The sequence below is a fragment of the Zalophus californianus genome, chromosome 2 (genome assembly GCF_009762305.2).
Source record: "Zalophus californianus isolate mZalCal1 chromosome 2, mZalCal1.pri.v2, whole genome shotgun sequence".
Lineage (NCBI taxonomy): Eukaryota > Metazoa > Chordata > Mammalia > Carnivora > Otariidae > Zalophus > Zalophus californianus.
Window position 1 is genome coordinate 160,854,221 of NC_045596.1, and position 21,699 is coordinate 160,875,919.

The 21,699-nt window shown below is 47.0% G+C and overlaps 1 protein-coding gene across 3 annotated transcripts in view; it reads left to right on the plus strand.

Moving 5' to 3' along the window:
- Nucleotides 1-9,701: 9,701 nt before the first annotated feature.
- Nucleotides 9,702-21,699, plus strand: part of LZTS1 (leucine zipper tumor suppressor 1) — a 49,559-nt gene continuing 37,561 nt past the window's right edge. For 2 of the 3 annotated variants that reach the window (XM_027599013.1, XM_027599015.1), the window contains exon 1: nucleotides 9,702-9,877. The gene's annotated coding sequence lies outside the window, so the exon portion shown is untranslated. Of the gene's footprint in view, nucleotides 9,878-11,538; nucleotides 11,672-21,699 lie in introns of those variants that run through there. The other variant, XM_027599014.1, reaches the window with a different exon arrangement.

A 21,699-nucleotide genomic window follows, 5' to 3' on the forward strand; every position in this document is an offset into this window, starting at 1 on the left:
CCTAAAGGACCACATCTTCTGATGTCCAGGCCAAAATTCTGTCAACCTAAAGCAAGACTGTTTTTCCTCAAATCCCCCAAGACATCTTAGAGATAGTTTTCACCTCCCTCTCTGTTTCACCGCCTGGGGATAATAGGGCTGTTAACTTGTTTTTTAGTTGTGGTGATTTCACTTGCTACGTAAATGTCAAGTTCCACTTGACTAGAAGTTAATATATAATGTCTTCCCTTTCCTCATGAGTACAATTCTGTTAAATTATCTCTTTATGCTCACATTGTTTTTTTTTTTTTTTGCTTTTCAGTTTTAAGTCCTAAAATAGCATATTCTACCCTACTGCTTTACTGCTTTCAAGGCAATAATGGTGGTGCCTGGCATTGTGGGAGTTTAATGCAAATCATAGTGAAGTTGGCTGTGCTTCAAGATAGCAAGAGCACTGCCAAATGGGCGTTTATCAAGGATGCCTGACAACCCCAGGAGTCTAAATTACCTCACATTTGCAGCTTTTCCTTCACGATCCCCCATCACCTTCACGCAAGCCAAAGGGAAACACAAGACACATTTTGTTATCCTCATTTTACTGAGAGGAAAAATGAAGATACAAAACAATTAAGTGCTTTTATAAAGTCGTGTGACTGATGCTGGACATGAGCTTAAGATTTTGGCTTCCTATTGAGAGCCCGATGTGATGCAGGGCTCCATCCCAAGACCCTGAGATCATGACCTGAGCTGAAGGCAGAGGCTTAACTGACTGAGCCACCCAGGCGCCCCAGCATGCAGACCTTTCAACCACTGGCCAGTCTTCCCAGGAAAGGCTCTGACCTTTATCATGGCACATTTCTAGACAACCTGAAAGAGGCCCAGGCTAAGAAGAAATCTTCAAGACAAGAGGAAATAACTAGGAAAGAAAGCTTGTCCTTGTGAAATGTCAGTGTTTGGCCCTGAAAGCTTATCAGAATATTGAGGAGCAAGTATATACTAGGGGCTTAAAGACTGCATCAGTGGGGCAGACCCTGAGTGAAAGGGATGCATCTGCCACGTATATACAGTGACTTGAGGTTTAAAAGAACTTTTATATTGTCACCTGATTTGGTCTTGGTGACAACCCAGTGAGATATATATGACAGATGTGTGTGAGGGGGTGTTCTCTGCACTTTATAGATCATCAGCTGAGGTTAAATGACATCCATGGTCACATAGCTAGTAAACATCAGAGCCAGCCATGAACTCTGATCTTCAGACAACACTAGAAGATTTTGTCTCGCCTGTAGGTGAATCTCAAGTACTGACTCTCACTTACAGTAGTATATTTAGGAAAAGAAGTCTCTTTTGGTCTCCCAGAAATAATACTATAGAAGTAAGCACTGTCCACTATCCTCCCTCTGTAAAAGGCTGACCCTACATTATTAATACTAGGTTCACTCACACTCCCTCTTCAAGGCCGGGGAGGCCCCTTTTCCCTAGATCTGGCTTTTTTATGAGAACCCCAAAGACAGAATGTGTTTTTAAACCAGCTAGAGACCTCCCCATGCCCAGAGGGAGAGGCACTTTCCCAGAAAACACTCTTGCGCAAGAACCCCTTCTTTTTTGTTTCTCCCTCCCCCACCTACACCTCAACGGAGAGTTCCTCACCTTTCTCCCAGCACCCTTTCATTACCGGAACAGCCAGCCAGCCAGCCTGCCAGCCCACACCTCCTGCCTTCTCACCAAGCATCCTCTTCCTCAACACAGATTAAGGCCAGAGGCAGGCCAGTAAAATCAGGTCTAAGGGCGGGGGCAGTCTGAGAAGCTCTTCTAAGAAGCTGTGAGCCAGCAGAGGTGGCCTTCGAAAGCCCCTTCCCCCTCCCAGCACTGGGCTTAGCCCTGCAGCAATGGCAGCAGGGAACCTCACCACTGCAAGTTGAAACAGGACTCCCCGCCTCCCCTCTCAGCTTTAAATAGGATTAATGAGAGAGAACATTCTAAACAGTGCTCTGAGAGGTTCCAGAACAGGCAGCTGGCTACTTCCTCTCAAGCTGCCATTTTGGACAGGGTCCTCTGGCTGCCTCCCCCTTAACTTCAAGCTAGCTCTTTTGTTCTCATCTGGGAACCTAACCTTGGGATCTCAAAAAGAAGATGAAGTCCTATTGCCCTCCTAGGTGCCGCCTCTACCCACTGATAATGCCAGAAAGTTCACTTTCGCCTCATTCGTTAGATTATATTCTTTGATAAAATTCAAAGATTTTTGGGAAGGGGGTGGAAAGTGGAGCTGGGAAGGAAGCAATATAAAGCTGTCAGTGTCCATGCTCCATTTATAGCAATCACAGTATCCCCAAGAATTTTAGTAAACATATCTTAATCTGCTCTATATTTTTGTGTGTGTGTGTCCCTCCCTGTGGAATTATATTGTCAATACCACTCAAAAGTGCCAGAAACTGAGGATATGGGCAAGAGACTTGGCTGAGTCCACCCAGCTGAGTTTCTGACTGGGGGAGAGGAGGTGGCAAAGAAAACAACAACTAAAGGGGTTTCCTGTGTGGCAGGTGCTGTGCTAAGCACCATGAGGTAGGCACTAGTCCTAGGAAACATCCAGCAAATTGATGCTATTTGACATTTTATCTTGATTGTTTCATAAAAGCAAAACTCCTCAAGGTTTACCAAAAGCCTCTTCTGGATGGAATGCTCACCTGACTGCTGCAACAGTCCTTCTTTGTTGTTTTCAGCAAACTTAGCTAAAAAGAGCCAGAGACTTCTGGAAGAAACCTCAGGGAATACCTGCAACAGCCACCCACCACCTCCACTCCTCTGTCCCTTTCTCTAGCTCCTCTATTTTTGTGGGCAATAAGATCGAAGTCTTCTCATGGTAACTACAGTCAGTATGGGAATAAAGCAAAATATGTACTCAACACTAGACAGTTTGACACACACAAAGTACAGGGAGTGAGGTTAACCCCAGAAGACCTAAGGGCACAATGGCAAGGCTTGTTGAGAGGTGCAGTGACCTGGAGGATTCAAATAGAAATCCAGGCAGTCCAGTAAGAGCTCAAGCTCAGGGCAGTCCCTCATCCCAGAAGACCAGTCTCTGATCCTACCAACTGTTAGGGTACAGCATTGGCCTTTCTGTCTAGGATCTGCCCCCACCTCAGAAGCTTCCTGAGAAATGACTAAGTAAACGTGTAAGTTAAATTTCAACACTCAGGGTCTCAAGGGCCTTTGATATTTTTTTCTTCCCCCTGGGGAAGGAAATGACCATGCCAGCATTCCACATAGGGGAACCAAATGATTTCCCAGAAGTCATGGTCTCATATGTTCTATTTCTTTAAATGAGTTCAGGGTTACAAGTAAATGTGAGCTTGACAGGGTCCATTTGCCAAAGGCCTCCCTCAGAACTGACAAAGGTCATGTCAACTTCATCTGTATGCCATTCCTCAGCCCTGGGGAGAAATTAGCCCAAAGTCAATTAGTCTATTAGTTACCACCTATGTGCTCAGCAGCAGGCTGAATGTTATTAGGGATATAGAAAAATAAGAGGTGGTCTCTGCCATCATTTAGTCATTAAATATTTGTTGAGTGCCTATCATGTGCCAAGCATTGGGCTGAGCTCTAAAACATTGACTAGGAAAATGAGATGCATTCATGTGAAACAATAGAACATAAATTACAAAGTACACAATGAAGGAAAGAATAGCAGGACATGGATGTGCTATTTGATAAGACTTCAGAGGAGTGGGGGTGGGGGATCCAGGAGGGCTAGGTCAGGGCTTGGGGAGGGCCTTGAAAGACTTCTATTATGGTTTGAAGGAGAGCAAGGGCTGAGAGGTGAATGTGGCCTTGATGAAGCAGTGAAGAAGCAGTATAGAACTGAGGAGACATACATGCTGGGGAAGAGGGAGAAATTGAGGTGAGTAGGTAAGGAAGGGGGCAACACTATGGAGGTGTTGGAGACAATAGAAAGCTATTTTATCTCTTGTGCTTTCAGTGGTTCCCAGGAGGTTTCAATTCATTTTGGGGGTCTCTAGCTTGGGTAGAGCTGAGAAGAGTCAACTTGAGTGAGATAGCCTGGAACAGTAGAGAGAGCAAAGGCTTTGGACGAACTGCATTCTAGTCCTTTTTCCTCCACTTACTAGTGGTGGGATTTGTGGTACATTATTTAGCCACTTTGAGCTGCAATTTCTTCATTTGGAAAACAGATAATTATTTCTATGCTTATTAAATAAGATACTATAGATAAAATGTCCAGCAAGGATGAGGTACATAACAGTCAAGCAATGACTGGTTTTCTCCATGGCTTCCCTCTTCCCCCTTGAAAACAAAGGTGAAAGGCATAGGTATGTCCCAGCATCTATTCCACCCCAACCAACTGGCCAAAGCCAATAATGGTAGTCTCCTTGAGCTTGCCAATGATTGTTAGATGATGTCTCCAATCCTGTCTAGTGTCAACTCAGAGCCTTCCAGGAAAGGTTTCCTTGATCTTAAGAAAGAGATGTAGGAACAAAGGTCCTTTATTCCTTAGCCTACCCCTGGTTCTGGGTGACAACATGGCTGGCAGATCCAACCAAAGTCATGAAGCAACCACCATTAGGGCAAAGCCTATAGTTCAAGAATGGCAAAACAGAGAGATGAAAAAGACCTGATCTATGATGACATTGTGAGGCCACAGAATGAACTAACCTGGAAGCTAATATCTTAATATATTAATTCATGAGGTTTTTGTTGCCTATTGTTTAAGCCAGTTTAATTCAGGCTTTTTGTTACTTGTAAGGAGAAACATCCTCCTGATTCACAGGTTCAGACAAACTAGTTAAAACAACAGAAGAGATAGATTCCAGAACAGGTGATAGGCCAGGCCCTTTCACAGCTAGGATCTTGAATTAGAATAGCCTATTTATCCTACTGAAAATGGTATCTGGGGTGGGGCAGGAAATGTCAAATCATAATACTTCCTCCTTATTTCTCTGTAATCTAGCTCAACCCTGCACTTACATTGAATGGTTTGCTAACAGTTATCACATGAGCATTGTCAGCTGATGGCTGAACAAAGCCCATTCACACTAGAAGCTAGTGACATTTGAGCCCTGGTTTTGCATTGCCAAGGTAACTGGTTCTCTGCTCAGAGGAAGGCTACCTGCCTGTGGTCTACACTAACCAAACCAAACCACATTCAGGCACTGTATCAGTTATAAGGTTTCTGAGGCAGTTATAGGACACATGCTTCAAAACCCTGGATAAAGGTTTTTTTTTGCCCAGTAAAGCTGGGCAAATTTCTCACCTTGCTCTTTGACTCAGTTTTCCTTTCAATGAGAGAGTGGAGTGGACACTTGAGGCAACTTGAGCATGTTAGTGTGAATGAGTCATCACTGGATAGGAATTCTGTCAGCAAGTTCTCCCTAGAGCTCCTAACAGGGTTTTTTGTTCCCTCTACAACTTCCCTGGTTTCCCGAATACAGATTAAGTACTAAAAATGAAGTTCCAGATGATAATCCTCCCGATGACAATGATTAACAATTCCTTGGAGTCACTTCTAGGAAAGAAATGCTTTCTAGGAAAGCATTTGCTTTCTAGGAAAGAAAAAACGTTACTTGCATTTTATCCTATTTGTCTTCATAACACCCAGAGGAGTCAAGGATGAGATGTTCCTCCCAAAGCAGAGTTTACTGAAGTTCAGAGATAAGAGGTGCAAGGTGACCAGGGACATACAGGTAAGAAATGTAAATTCTGGTTATAGAAACTGTACATCCAGGGAAACTCCAGAGGAACTGTTTTTTGTTTGTTTGTTTGTTTGTTTTTGTTTTTGTTTTCCCTGGGGGAGGCAGGACACTGGTGGGGCATCCTTTAAGGTCAAGAGGCATTAGGTTGGCCTTCAGGAAAATCAGCCTTCCTGTACTTTCCTGGGTTAGCTTGGAGATAGATGGAGTAGCAGCTCAGTGATCTATCACTATATTTTCTCATCTACTTTTGGAGATTATCCAGCCTCAGTTTATATAGTCAGCTTTTTTTTATTTTTTTAAAGATTTTTATTTTTTTAGGAATGCCTGGGTGGGTCACTTGGTTAAGCATCTGCCTTCAGCTCAGGTCATGATCCCAGAGTGCTGGGATCAAGTCCCGAATCGGGGTCCTTGCTCAGCAGAGAGCCTGCTTCTCCCTTTCCCTCTCCTGTTCCCCCTGCTTGTGCTCTCTCGCTCTCTGTCAAATAAATAAATAAAATCTTTAAAAAGAAAAGATTTTTATTTTTTTAAAGTAATCTCCACACTGAACATGGGGCTTGAACTCACAACCCCGAGATCAAGAGTTGCATACTCCACCGACTGAGCCAGCCAGGCATGCCCCTATAGTCAGCTTTTCTTATCCTCTAACTCAAGTACCTGGATTTTTTTTAGACTTGAAATAATGTTAAACAATTATTTGACATTTTTTTACTTTTCTTACCAGCTCCAACCTGATTAATTCTCTTCATCTTTGCATCATTATCACAAGACAGGTAGGGCTAATGTTAATAGGCCCATTTTACCAATGAGCAAACGGAGCCTCAGAAAAGTTGTGACAAGACCACAAATTTGAAGATGTGGGAATAGATGTGAATCTTCTGTATCTGAGTCCATGTCTCTCTCTAAAACATTGTCTTTCACCCCTCCATAGAATTCCTTCAAATATTTTATGAGTGCTTTCTGTATACCAACAATGTGCTGGGCATTCGGTATTGGACAAGAGAGATGTGGTCTTTGAATGAGAAGCTTACAGAAGAGTTGAACACACAAACAAGAAGATGGGCAATTAATTAAATTGTAATAGGTGAAAGCACACTGAGAGAGGCAGGGGTGTTTCTAATCTAGAGAAAATGTTAGGTTAACTGGTCCATGGGCCTGATCCTATGTGACCAATCTAAGGTCCTAGAGATGAAGGACAAAATGATAAGCCAGAATGGTAAACTACTTGAATCTTAGGTGGTGAACAGATGAGGAGGATAGGGAATTTTTTACAAAAACATGCATTGTGACCCAGCTTTCCAGACTCAGCTCAGGCCAGGGAAAGCCTGAAGGATGCAGAGGCTCAGATGGGACACCCAGGCCCAGTTAGGGCGACACTCCTTCACCAGACAAAGGAAGAGGTGCCACACTGAGAATGCCACCAGGGGTGTTAGGAGCAGACACACCCAGTCATTGCATTACCATACCCAACAGCTGAATCAGGGAGCTAATTATGGCTTTCTACTTCTGGAAACCACATTCCCGAGGCTCTCATGAACACACACACACATACACGCTGTACCATGGCAGCTCTCCTCCCCTTATTCTGCTTCCTTACTTCCACCCCCACTTTCAATGCACCCCACTTTATCTCTGATGCATCCCTTGCACAGGGTGCTTCTGTTGTTTCATACTGCATCCTGATTCCACCCCTCACATACACACCCACACACTGCCCACACCCTTTGCCTAACTCAGTCATAAGAGAGCTACATGTCATGCCTTATCTTCCACCGAGAACGTCTCTGACAGAGAACCACAGTATGTCAGTGCTGGATGAGTACCCTAAAGGGTCTCACCCAAACTACCCACTTTGCGGATAAAGAAACTGAGACCTAGCCAGGAACATGGCTTATCCAAGAGTATTTAAATAGTAAGTGGTAAGGCCAAAATGAGGAACAGGCTTCCAGGATTATTATTTTTCCCCTTCCATGGAATTCCACATCTAAAAACACAAAAATGAGTGTGACAGAAATCTGAAGCCCACCTGATCCCTTACTCTACCTTCCAAGATTCTACCTTTAAAAAAAAAAAGTGCTGAGATGTTTGATTTATATTAATCCATTCAGCAAATGTTTCTAAAAAAACTCCCACCTCCGAAGCACCATATCTGTCCCTGGAGATGTAAAGTCCAGTCCCTGATTCTAGATGGCTCATAGTCTAGGGGAAGACAGACCTGCAGTCACAGCCACCATGCAAGCCAGTATATGTATGCTGTGCCAATGAACGGGACAAGAGACATAGAGCTTTAGAAGAAGGAACTGTAATTTTGACTGAGATGATCAAAGATGGTATAAATAAGGATTGCATTTTAAGTCTCAAATTTTGACAGGTAGAGAAAGGCCTTTCAAACTGAGGGACAAGTATATGCAAAGGTGGAAAAGAAGAGGTGATATTCTGAAAAGGCTGAATAGCCTTTGGAGTTGACACAGAGAAGTTGCAATGTTACTTGTAATAGCTACCATGTGTATGTACTTACTACATGCCAAGGATTCTTATTTAGTCCCTGCTTCAAACCTGTAAACTAAGGATTGGTTCATTTAACAAGTAGTTATAGAATGACTATGATATCCCAGCCAAGTTCTAGGTGTTGAGGGTACATCTGTGATCAGAACAGACCAAGTCCCTCAGCTATGAACAAAAAAGAACAAATCCTAGCCCTCAGGAAGTTTACATTCCAGGAATTATTACCCCCATTTCATAAAGGGGGAAAAGACAACAAACAAACAAACAAACAAAAAACCCCTGAGATATAGGGAGATTAAGGAACTAGCTCAGGGTCACACAGATGATAATTAGCAGAGCCTATCTGTACTCTTAAATGTTTGTTGTGTTTCCTTCCAGGAAGCCTGGAATTGAGAGTTGGGGTGTTCAGAGTCAAGATCTGGAAGTAGTAAGGATCTCTTATAAGGTTTTGAGCAGCGGGGTGGCTGAAACAAAATGATGTTGCTTCTGTTTGGGCTGTCTTCCCCCACTCCACTTATAGTCAGAGATCAGCCGCTTCAATCTTCCCTCCACACATAGACACCTCTTTTGGCTGAGGATGACATTCCCTGGGTCGAGCCATGCCTGGGTTTAGAGGATTAGTCTGGGTGAACCCTCGGGACCAGAGCCTCATGCCACACCCAGCACCCCCATTTAACTGGCCTTTTGTCCTATCAAAGCTTGTAAGCTTGGTTTCCTTCCTAGCCCAACTGCTAGAAGTTGAAAGTGAGCGTGGTAGAGAAAATGATAGCGTTAAAAAGGTACTGGGTGAGATTTATAGCTATAAACTTGGAACAGGCCTCAGCTTTCACCTGAAACCTAGTCCCCGGGAGGAAGCTGGAAAAGTTTGCCTTTGAAATGTCTTGGGAGTGGGAGTGCCAGTGTTGTAGGCTCCGGTCTATAATCCCAGCTTGGTGAGGCAATGCCCATCACTAGGCTGCTGGTCCCGTCTTTGAACCTAGAAATCCAGGCTTTTCGCTGGACTTAGGGGTTGCAGAGATAGTGCTGGGGAAAGGAAACTGGTGAGTAAGAAGGGGTGATAAAGAAAGAAAGGAATCCGGGTGGGGGGGGGTGGATGGAGAAAGCGAAGGAATGGGTAAAGGACACGCGAAGGAATGTTGAACGGAGTGCGCGTTAATAAAAGGCAAAAAAGGAAGGGACAAGAACAAGACAGGAACAGTCGGAGAAAGGGAAGGACCGGCGGGTGGAGAGAAAGGCTCAGACAGGGCCGCCCGGCGGGGTCTGTTGGAAGTGAGAGCGGAGAGATGGGGGACGGCGTTCCGCGGCCGCGGAGGAGCCGAGAGGTCTAGAGCAGCCCCAGCTGTCAGTCGGGAACAAAGACCGCCGAGCGGCAAGTGAGAGGCTGAGAGCCGCGCCCCAGCCAATGAGCGGCGCCGGGGCTGGCCCCGCCCCGCAACGCCCCGCCCCGCCCCGCCCCGCCCCGCCCTCGGCTCCGGGACCCCGCGCGGAGGCCGGCGCGCCGGGAGCTGGCGGGCGGCGGACGCGCGGGGAGGCCAAAAGTTTCTCTGGCCGCCAGGTCCGGCGAGCCGGAGCCGCGAGGTGCGGCGTCGCCGCGGGACGCGCCGGGTCGGCAGCTCTGGGAAGACAGCCGGGAACACACTGCAAAACACTGAAAAAAAATTCTCAAGTCAGTCCGAGGCGCAGGGGGGCAGGTAAGGTGCGGTGGACGAGGGGTCTTCCTCGCTCCTGAGAAGTGCCTGCAGCCGCAGCACTGGCACTCGGGCTCCAGGGGACACTGCGCTCTCCGCGGCGTGCCAGTGCGTCCGTCGGTCTTTGTCTGTGTCAGGGTCTGTTTAGGTGTCTTTGTCTCCGCATGTAACTGTCAGGGTCTCCCCCTCTGCCAGGGTTGGTGTTGCTGCTCTGGTCCCAGCCTGGAGAAAGTGATGCTGCGTCTGTCCTTCTGTCTTCGTCTCCGTCTCCTGCAGACTGGTTTTATCTGCTCCAAGCCCTGAATCTGATCTTGATGGACGTTAAGTGTTGGGAGACACTGATGTCTGAGATGAGGAAAAGGGGAATGTGCGTGAGTCCGGGGGGACCCTGGTCCCAGACAGAGGGTATGACAGCTGGGGTCGGGCCCCTGCACTTTGCCGTCTGGAACTTTGGAGATGGGCTGTGTCTGTGCTCACAGGGTGGCAGGGACACTGATGCAGTTAGACGTTTGGAATGTCTCACTGAAGGAATAGGTCACAGGTGCTGAGGTGAATAGAGTTGATGAAGGTGGAAAGTGACCTCCTGGAGTTGTGGGCCAACTAGGATCAGTCCTGGACTTGCCATTCAGCCAAATTAACACACACACAGTCCCACACCTACAGACGCACCACATTCACTTCTTTCTCTCACCCGCCAGAGGCGCCAGGCCCTGACTCCCTCCACACCCCTCCACACACACACACACACACACACACACACACACCCTTCAACATGCTGAACTCCAGCTTTCAAAGCATACAACTCAGCATCAACAGGCATCAAAACACCATAGGCCAGGTGATCGTTGTCCTTCCTGCTCCAGGTGGAAAGGAGTGAACTGTGGAGCAAATGAATGTTCTGCTGGCCCAGGAGCAGGTCAGGCCTAGAAAAGTGTTTGGGACTTTTAGCTTCAGAGCCCTCAGTTCCCCAGGAACAAAGAATGCTTAGGGATCTGAGCATCTATATTTCCTGGGTCCCTCCTCTCCCATTCCATCCACACCCTCCTGCAACCATCAGCCCTGGTCTTGGGTCTTAGGTGCTGACAAACTAGTGTGGAGGCACTGAGTTCTGGAGAGCTCTTGGCAAGAGCTGTGCCAGATAAAGGGTCTCCTGCTCTGCTGGAAGTGCAGCCTAACTGCAATCATGGGAGCCGAGGAGTCCAGCCACAGAGAGATGAGCTGTATGCTTGGCAGTTCTTCCAGCACCAGAGACCCTTGAGAAAAGTCTGTGGGTAGGAGCTAGAGAGTGTTTGTAACCTAAGTTCAAATACAATTTTCTGTGGGCATGCTGGGGAAAATACAGGTGCTTAAGTATGTATATATATGTACACACATGAAAATGAATATGAGAGACAGCGTTTACAGGCAGGAAGGGTGTCTGTGTTCAAGGGTGGAGAAGAGCAGAGTGTGTGGGTGGAAATCTGTGGGCAGGGGCATACACACTCATCAGGTGTGGTATTTATACCTTGTATTTATCCAGGGCCTTTCTTCTGAGGTGCTTTCTGCACATCACAGACGTTATCTCATTTGTTATCTCCTTTATCCTCGCAATGTAATTACCAGGTTGGCATGAAGCATGGTTAATTCTCTGTGTTCTACCAGTGAAGAACTGAGGCACCAGAGGGGCAGGGTTTTCCCTGAGGTCCACAGCTAATGGGAGCAAAGTTAGGTTTAGCAAGTGGAAGTCCAAGGATGAGGTCTCAGCTGAGAAGATGTATGTGCGGACATTCACTCTCCATGAAGTGAGAAAAAACCCAGGTGAGAGAAAAGAGGCTGTCTCTCAAGAGTGTGTATATGTGAGCCAGAAGGAGGTTGGGACATTTGAGATGATTGTTATTTAACATTTATGGCCGCCTCTGTGCACCTCACGAAGTAAAACCTGTTTTAACAATTCAGCTTGTGTATTTGTGTGTCTGCAGTGGAGCCTCCTGTCTGTCTGTCTGTGTGTGCCCCAGTAGATGTGGGTTGAAGTAGCTGCCACTGAAGGTGTGCCGCTGTACCCTGTGTGTTGGGGAGAGCCAATGCTTTGGGAGTATGTGAGGGAAAGATTTGCCGTGCTGTTTTGAGAAGCTATGTTTCTGCCTGTATGGGCAAAGAGGTAGACGGGTTCCAGCCATATAAAAATGGCTTTCTAATCCTGAAAACTTATTTATATGTCTTTGCACTTATTCAACATTCACTTAATAAACAGTCGTTGGGTGCCTACAAAATGCAAAGCTCTGGGCCAGGCAATGAGGCTACAAAGACGAGTAAGGTAATGAGGGCAAACCTGTGGTTAATCAGCTTATAGAGTGGCATAATGGGTAATATTTAACAACATGTAATACCGTTCACTAAGTACACTATGTGCCCAGTACTCGTTATTCATTATCTCATTTAATTCTCAGCACAGCCCTGCAGGGTGTGTATGATTCTTAGATGAGGAGAGTTAAATAATGTACTAGGATAAAGAATGGAAGAGCAGGGCTTTGAGCGCCACTCAGCTCAGCCCTGGCTCTTTCCCTGTTCTTCTGTTACCTTTGAAAATAGAAATACGTGTTTCCTCTCTGTCAACTCTTCTTGCCTTGTCCCTCTACCTCCACCTAAACAAGGTCACACTTGTTCTTCCGGTTTTAACCATGAGAATCGAGAAATCTTCTCCTCTCCTTTCCCTAAGTCTGGGTTACATGCCTTCTTCTGAGTTCCTACCATCATTCCACACTACCTTGGCATTGACCCACTGGTCCTGAAGAGCCTGCAAAGTTCTTAGAGGCAGTGATGGTGTTGTGAATGCCCCGTTCAGGGTATACTGTTTGGCTACTATGAGTGGGCCCTTAGTAAATGCGTGTTTAATAAAGTAATGGGAAGGGGAAGTGCTGTCGGAGACCATTGGCAGGGAGCATTTTTCCAACAGCAGATTTCTGCAGGGACACACTTTGTTGGTGTGACCTCTGGCTTTCCTGCCTCTATTACTGGGTCATCTCCTTTGGGGCCTCTGCTTAGATAGGGCTCCTCCATCTCAGTTCCTGACCAGTTTGGGAACACAAGGATAACCTAGCCACCACCCACGCTGCCAAACTAGGCACTCTAACTCGGGGTCAGTCAACCAACAAATATATACCAGTGGGAGGTGCCAGGTATGATCTAGAATTAAGGTTTTTAAAATCATGTGCTTGGAACCGCAGGAGGACAGTGGTTCCTGGACAGTGATGAGGTGTTTCTAGGGGGTGGCCAACAAAGAAGTATCCAACTGTCTGGGGAATCTTTAGGCTATTTAAGTAGTAGGTCTTTGAGTTTGCTTTTGAATAGATCTTTATGCTGCTGCAGTCTTAAAATCGCTGATCTAAAATAGACACGCTGTTGTTGGGAGTGTGAATTGCAACTATGTTTGGGGAGGTAATCTGGCCATGATTTGCCCAAGGTCACGTGGTTACAGTCTGGTGACTCCCTTCCCATGCCCTTTACACCACCCCATTATTTCTCATATCAGGGTTGCCACATGCCTTCTCAGGGGTTCGTGATGATTTTAGCTTCCCTAAAACTGGACTTCGCTGTTTATTCAAGGTTTCATCCATGCAAGTTGCCAGGGAGGTGAGGGATTTTAAAAAAATGGTTCAATAGTGGCTAGAGACTAAAATTTGTGATGAGAATTGAGAAGAGGAACCAGCACACATGAATCTTGACAAGTACATTGAAAACTGGATCATACTAACTTTGAACACAGCAGCTGCTCAGCACGAGGGAGGTGAGCTCAAAGACACCAGGGAAGAGGTGGTCATGAACGAAAAATTGAAGCTAAACTTCAGGGAGGTATAAAAAGAGTAGACATAGCAGCGGCGAGGTCATAGTTCCAAGATGCAAGCTGAGACCTGAGGAGATGGAGCTTTTTCTTCCAAGGGAAACCCAGGTGGGAACCTGTTTCCTCCTTCCATGCCGCTCAGCAAGACACCCAGACCAGACAGAGCTGGAAAATGAAGGATGGGAAGTAACTCACCTCTAACAACTGCCTCCAGCAAAATGAGTGTGCATATTGGCTCTGGATCCCCTTCTCCAAGGACTTAGAGAAGTGGGTGGAGATGTGTCAAAATCAAGCATGGTTGCATTGGGCTTTGGGCTAGCTGCCAATTGGCGGTGCTGCCTCTGTATCTGCCATCTCCATCCCGCTTCTGTCACTCTCCTGCTTCTTGCCAGACATCAACTTCCACCTGACAGTCTATCACCATCTCTAGGCTTCTGGTAATAATAATTTTAATAGCCCTTTTTATTTGTTCAGGACTTTACACTTTAAAAGGGGATGTTATTATTATTGGTGTTGTTGTTGTTGTTAAGTATCATCATCATCATCAACCCTGTGAGAGGATATCTTCCACAATTTGGTGTATGAGAAAACTGAATGAGCCTATCAAGGGTGAAGGAGTTCACCCAAGATTTTAAGTGGAATGCTGGAATTTGAACCCAGCTGTCCTGACTCCCAGTCCAGGGCTACAATCTCCTAATTGTGAGGCCTCATTGATTAGCAAACAGAATGTGAGTGTGTGAGTGTGTATGTTAGCTAAAAGCTAAAATTAATTGTTCTAATCAATCCAGTAGACTGGTGATTTTTCTTCCTAAGTGATAGGCCAAATTGGTGTCTAAACAGATGTGATGTGGGTTTTGTCTAGTACCTGGAACAAAGACAGTAAAGAGTTGCCCTATCCAGATCACCCATAGATATGCTTCCATGTCAGTTAATCACTGTGGGAGAAGATAACTGCCTTCAGGATGACTGCTAGCAGACACACACACACACACACACACACACACACACACACACCAAATTCATTCATTTCATCTCTTCCACTGAGACATGCTCTCTTCCTATACCCACACTCACAGTCACATCCCATAACATGAATCCTCAGACATTCCCAGGTGGCAGGACCTGGAATATCCACACCTATGTCTGCTTGGGTTGGCCTCTCTGTGGTATGATCTAAAGTGTGCTTGGGCTGCCCCCTTCCTTGATGCCATAGAACCTCAATTTCTGCCATGCCCAGAGCAGTCTTTTGAATTGAAGCTCCCAGGTCACAGCATCCACTAGACAAAGAGGGACCATTCTAGGTGAGACTCTTAGGCTAAGGGGTACCCAAGGACACAGGCCCCTCAAAAGTGTCAAAGTGGAGCTGAGATCAGGGTGAGGGTGGGCATTGCTTTGAAAATCATTTGGTGTTTAAGGATGAACCCTGCCCTGTGCATGAATCCAACTGCAATGCATAGACTGCCAGGTGGCTGAGGCAATCCCTGCCCAAGGCACCAGGGCAGGGCTGTGCACTTGGCTCACTGGCCTGCTGGCTTTGGGGGCATCTTCTCTCTCCTTGCTGTTGCAAAGCCATTTGCTGCTAAATCACCCTCCTCCTGGCACCCTGGACTGCTAAATTGGTCTCAACTTGCTGTACTTCCACCCACTACCTTAGTCATTATTCGCTGGCAGCATTCAGAGAGTGGGTGTAAAGCAGCTGAACATTATATTCCTGCTGAAGAGAGAATTGAGTATAGGCATGCAAGGGAAAGAGGTAAGAGAAAGCTAAGGAGGCAGGGAAACAAAGCTTGGGTTTGCCAGCACCTTTCCCTGGTAACTCCAATAACTCTGAACAGTTGGGTGGTGGGCTATAGGTGAGTGTATCCTGGCTCAATAGGAGGAGACACAGGATTCTAGGGTGAAAGAGGTGTACTCACTACTGAGGGGCTGTATCTGCCTGGTCTGGAGGGAAGAAAGGACATCAGCTGTGGGGAGAGAAAGACACCCCCCCCATCAGCTCCCTGTTCCTTAAATTCTGCAACATGTACTATCACACACATTGAGCATCTGTTCCCATATATTAGTATTTAGCTTCAGTATTTAGCTTCTCTATCCTTCCTCCCTGCCTAGATTATAAATCCCTCGAAAGGAAAATGTGTCACGTCTCAGGTGTATAGCACCAGGCTCTGGACACCGTCAGGGCTCAGCCCCCAATGGCTGAGGGTAATGGTGATGAGGCCTATGGTGGCCCTTCCCTCTCAGCCATTTCAGATCTCCCTGTGCTGCCCAAGGGCCACAGAGTTTAGGAACCCAGAGAAGCAAGAGGAGAAGGAATAACAGGGGGAGCTTTCTAGGTTGGGTCTACTATCTCAGTGAGAAGCTTCAGGGAGGGAAAGGGTTATACCACACAGGGACAGACCAGCTAGGGAAGTAGAAACTTGGAGACTTTCTGTCCTTGTGCAGAGGCTCCACGTGATCGCCAGCCAACAGATGGGGCACTCTTTGTCAGCTCATCCAGCACCCAGGATTGCACTGGGGCTGGTAGGAGGTGGAGAACAGAGTTAGTTCTCATGTCAGACAGCGGAGACAGCATCAGGCAGAACAGAGTGACCTTGACAGGAGGTTCTCTGAGTCACTGATAACGTTTGTTTGGTCTCCCAAGGAGGGGGAACACAGCACCGACACAAGCTGGCCTGGAACCTGATGAATTCCCCAACCCAGGTTCCTTCCCTCTCACCCTCTTCTCAAGGAAGATAATGAGAAAGCCCTGAGAACAGAAGTGACCACACAACTAGGGAGGCCGGGACAATGGGGAGTTTGCAGAGCATGTCAAGGAATAGAAGTCTGGGGGACTGAGCCCTGAGATTGCTCTTGACGTGCCAGCTGCTAAGAGGCAGTCTGACCAGTGTGTCAGGAAGATGCCTGGGCTGGGTCTGCCCTGGCCACCTCAGCAGCAAGGTCAGGGACAGCATGGTTTCAGAAGGACACTTTAACCACTCAGAGTAGCTCCCTTATTTATTGAAACCTTCAGACATTCCAGCTTTAACTTTCGTCTTCTTCCCATTGAAGGGCATCTAAACAGTACACACACGATGGAGGCTGGGAAGAATTAGAACATGCGCACATCTTGAGGAGACAGCCTTCCCCAGACCCAATGTCTGAGTGGCGCCAGCAGGCAAACTGAACTGCAGGCAGGTGGGGAAAGTGAGAGCCACCAGGCAAAGCCCCAGCCTCCACCTGCACTAAAAAGACAGTGCTCCACTGAAGGGAGCTGCCTGTGCTCCTCCCCTCCATGGGCCTGCCGCTGCCCTGCTCAGAGGCACTGCACTAGCAGGGAGCGGGTATGGGCAGGATGCTTGGTCTTTCCTGAGACATTTCCTCATCTACCAGGAGCACCAGGCTTTCAGCTTCCCCAGGATGTAAAAACTTCTTTTGACTGGAGTTACTTCTATGCTAGAGCTACAGACAGGACCTCCAAGCCCAAGGTTCCAAAGATTTATCAGGAAACTAAGGAGCCTGTGTTGACGAAATGTCCAGTACTCTGCATAGAAACACAAAATCTCAGACTTGAAAGGACCCTTAAATTCTGTTCTATGCACTCCTCCCACTCCCCCCAAAACCCTTCTTCTCCAAGTTGTTGTCTTTGCTCACCTCCAAGAACTCCTGCTCTGGACCCCTGGAACCCATTTCTTTTTTATTTTAGTTACATTCTTTTAAAGCCAGAGAATGCTAGGTTCATATCAAGCACTCTACCAGATCCGAAGAGGAGCAAAAAATGAGACACACTATTCCAGACAGGCTTGGTACTGGGGGAGACAACAGATGCATTAGAAAATATCACTCTACAGAGACAAATCAGTTTAAAAAGTCTTCATGGAAGATATAGAACTTGGGAAGCACCCCGTGGTCTGGGCGTGATTTTGAGATGTGGGGGGGGTGGCAAAGATAGGGGACAATAGGTGGTGGGAACAAAAGCAAGCTGAATCAGATTGAGAAGGGCCTTGTGCACCCCTTGGGAGTTTGCTTGTTATTTGGTAGTCAGTGGGAAGTGACTGACGTGATAGGTAGAGGAGTGGCTTATAATAGACCTTGGTTTTAGGAAGTTAATCTAGCAATGGAGAATAGAATAGATTTGAGGGTGGAGAGGCTTCTTTCTAGAAATATGATTATTAGAATGACTTTCTATCCTCCTTCCTATCTCCTGGTTGTTAGCACATGTTCCCAGAGATCTCACACAGCCTGGAAACATAGGGTAGCCAAAGCATCAAGGAGAGGAAATCTCCTAGTCTAATATCAAAGGTCAGGTGTCAATGTGTCTAGAAACTTATTTATAATAGGATACACGGATAACACCTTGCTTTGCACTGCTTTGGACATGGACAGAATCACAGGGGGCCTTTTTTTTTTTTTTTTTTTTTTTTTTAAACAGGTGAAGACATGGAGACCCAGACTGGGGAGGAAATTGCTCAAGGTCCCATAGCTCGTCAGTGGCAGAACCGGGACTGGTGCTCCCACTTTAGATTCTTTACACTAGCCCACTGCTATTTGTGGACAAAGAAGGGCCCATAGAATTCCTCAGATCCTCAAACCTTTAGTGTTAGCCAGGTTTGCCCCAGAGGATGTACGACAACTTGTCAATAATGGGATGTTTCCTGTCTTTTTGGATTTCTCCCCACAAGTCAAGGGAGTCCCTGGTGACAGCTGATACTCACCCTCCATTTTTCTATCCTTATTTCTCTGGGGTCCTCAGATGTTTGATTTCCTTCCTTTCCTCTGCCTTTTCCTTTGTTCTAAGAGTTCTGAGAAGCTCCTGTCTCATGTGACAGTGAAGGTTTACTATGCCAGTCACAGTTGTGACCAGTTGTCACCTTTCCAAAATGAAAATCAAGTTTGCTGTCTTTGTCTCATATGTGCCCAATTTAAACCAAACCTGAACAAAATGGGAAGGTTGTGGGTGCCAGTGACCTATGCTAACCACCCAGAGAGTTGATGCCACATTGGGAAAGATTCCCAGCCAGAAGGCAGGTGTGCTCCCCAGTGCCAGGAGAGGTGGGGCCAGTCAAGCAGGGACCTCCTTCAATCTCAGAAGAACAGGGTGCCAGGGGTCCTCCTGCCCACAGAATCTGTGAAGATCTTAGAACATCACTCCCCATCTTCCTCTCCCTGCCCAGGAGCTTCCCTTGTGTTTGCTAAAAACCGGACTAGCCAAGGGCAGGACCATGGCAGTGTCGTGTGACATCTTCGGAGATGTGACTAGCTCCTGGAGACAGGGCTTTGCTCAGGAGACATTTCAGCTCGTGCCATGCTCCCTTAGTCTCCCAGAGAAGTTCATCTTCACCTGGACAGCAACCTACAGCCCTGGTAGAGACAGCAGGCAAGCCCTAAAGGTGAGGCTTGGGCTTTTTCATGCTTGTCAACCCTTCTGGGCAAATTTGGGAGTGGAGAGTAGAAAGAACATGGTTTTTGGCATCAGATGGATCAGTGTCTGGCTCTGCTGCCTAATAGCTGTATGACATCAGGCAAGTCACTTAGCCTCTCTGAGCCTCTCTGAGCCTCAGTTTTCTCATTTTCTGTATTGTGTCCCAGGTAGAATTTTTATGAAAATTAGGTGACCCAATATAAGTAAAGGCCTGTGAAATGTAATAGGAGCTGTATTTTCATGTTTCATACCCTTCCCATCAGCTCCAGGGGAAGGAAAGCAGGCCTGAGACTGAGATGTCTGTGTGGGAGGATCATGAGCCCTTGATGTAGGACATGTTCAGGGGAGCAGGGAGGGGAAACTTTAGGGTCAGGCATGATGCCTGACAGCTACTCTCTTACCTGCCCACTCTGGCAGAGGGAGACAGTTGTAACTAAAAACAATATGGGAGGGAAACACTTCCACCTTTGCCACTCTGGATCTCCATCTGCCGTGTCAATTTGACAAAAGTAAATTGACTGATGGAATTATGTAGAACAGATGAGTGTGGCATCATTGAATGTCCTGAGGTAGAGACTTGGTGTTGAAAGTAGGTTTGGTGTTCACATTGGCTTACGCCAAATGTGTGGAGGACAGGAGGCGGGAGAGGGAAGGGCTCAGACACCCTGTGGATCTGCTGGGTTTTCCCTCCACCCTCTGGAAGACCCCATGACACCACCTGGAACACGTGTGGAATGGAGTTAGGGGAGGAAGATTTCTCCCCAGAGTGAACGTCTGGATACAAGGGGTTTATATTGTGCCTCTTTCTTTTTTTTCCTCCTGCCTCTTGCTTCAAAGTCAATGCCTTTCCCATCTGGATCATTTTCTGGATTATGTAGCACATAAGGTCAGGAAAAAGGGAGAAAGAAAAACAAATAAATTGAAATTTCTCTCTGCATTTAGTTTATGAGACATGCACAGATGCAAGAAGGCCCAGGTCTGGGTGAGTCTCACATAGGAGAATGAAGAAGGCTGAAGAGTCTAGTTCTGCCTTGGGAAATTAGAGGAGCATTATTCTGCCTAAATGACATTAAACAGTATGGGGCCGGGCAGCCTGGGTGGTCCAGGGAGAAGCTGCTCCTGTCTTGACACACATTCTATACCAGGGACACATACACGAATCCTCCCATGTGAAATGAGCAGTTTGGCATTTAATGCAACTTCCACCTGCCTTCTCACCTCCCTCTGTGCTTTGGTTTTTTTTTTTTGTTTGTTTGTTTCTTTTTCTTCCTTTTTTCTTTTTTTTAATGGAGGAAATTCTCCACTTTAACGGCATGGCCTAGAATGTTGAGGTGATTTCTTCCGTGGCACACAGCACACAGCTGTTAGGTCTCTGATCTGACATCAGAACCTGCATCTTCAGAGTCCAACAATTTCTCCATTCTAGCATGTTGTGGGTATCTGCTGGGGAGAAGACAGTGCCTCTAGCAACACGAGGCTCTCATGGCTTTTAGGAACATCTGGGAGAGGGGATGTTAGCTCAGTTTCAGGGCTGTCTGATTCTAGGGCCAGGACAGCTTGAAGAGATCTTAAAGAGCTGTCCAGGAACAAAGGCAGCCATGGGACCTCCCTCCAGCAGCCTCTGCCCTCCTCCGTTAGGCAATGGTGGGAACCTCCAGCCTGCAGAGAAAGACAGAGTTCAAAGGACTGCCCTCTGCACAGTCCCTGGGCAGTAACTATAAACTCCCACTTGACGGCACTTCATGGATTCAGAGGCTGATGAGAGATGTGGAACCTGTTAGAGAAACACAAGGTAGCCTGGAATTAGGCCTTACTTTCATCAGCATAAAGTGGTTTCAGGGAAGCCTGCCAAGGGTCAAAAATTATGGTGCTATGCTTGAGGTCCCTGCTTAAGATGCCTCCACCCGTAGGGCCCTAGAGAGGTGTGTCCCAGGACAGGAAAATAGGATGAAGTGATGAACACAAACCAAGACCTCCTCTCTTTTTTCTTCCCTCCTCATACCTTTTCTGTCAGCAACTGCGAACCCCACTCCATTGCCCGGCCCTGGAGCAGCTCAGGAATGGGGACAGGGAGGCAGGTGGGGTTTCTGCGATGTGATCTAATTGCAGCACTGTCTCCCTGCCTTGCCCAGACCTGTGCTGGCTGCACAGCCCTTCCAAGGCAGCCAGGACACGTCTGCAGGGGCACAGTGGCGGGAGGACCTCAGGGATCAGCCACTTCTCCCATGGACCAGAAACGGCTTTTAGGGTCTCAGTCTTTGCAGACAAATATGTTTCCACATTGAATGGTAAGAGGGTGCCAGCAGAAGGTGGAGTCTGGTTTCTAAGACTGATGCCTGTGAAGCTTTCTCTTGCCCGAATACCACAGGGTGTTCTGTATGTACCAGATCCAGTGCAAGACCAGGCATTGCTTGGTGCAAACCAGCCCCTGTGCTGCTTCACATTTACTCCCCCTGCTCCAAACCACTGAGTTGACATGATCCCTTGGATTCCCCCAGTCTGTCCTCCCCTTGCCCTTCCATGAACACAGGTGAAAAGGACTTCCCTCAGGGTCTCCTGTTTAGTTTCCTCAATGAGGGTTGGCAGAACATGTGGGCTAAACAGGAGCAG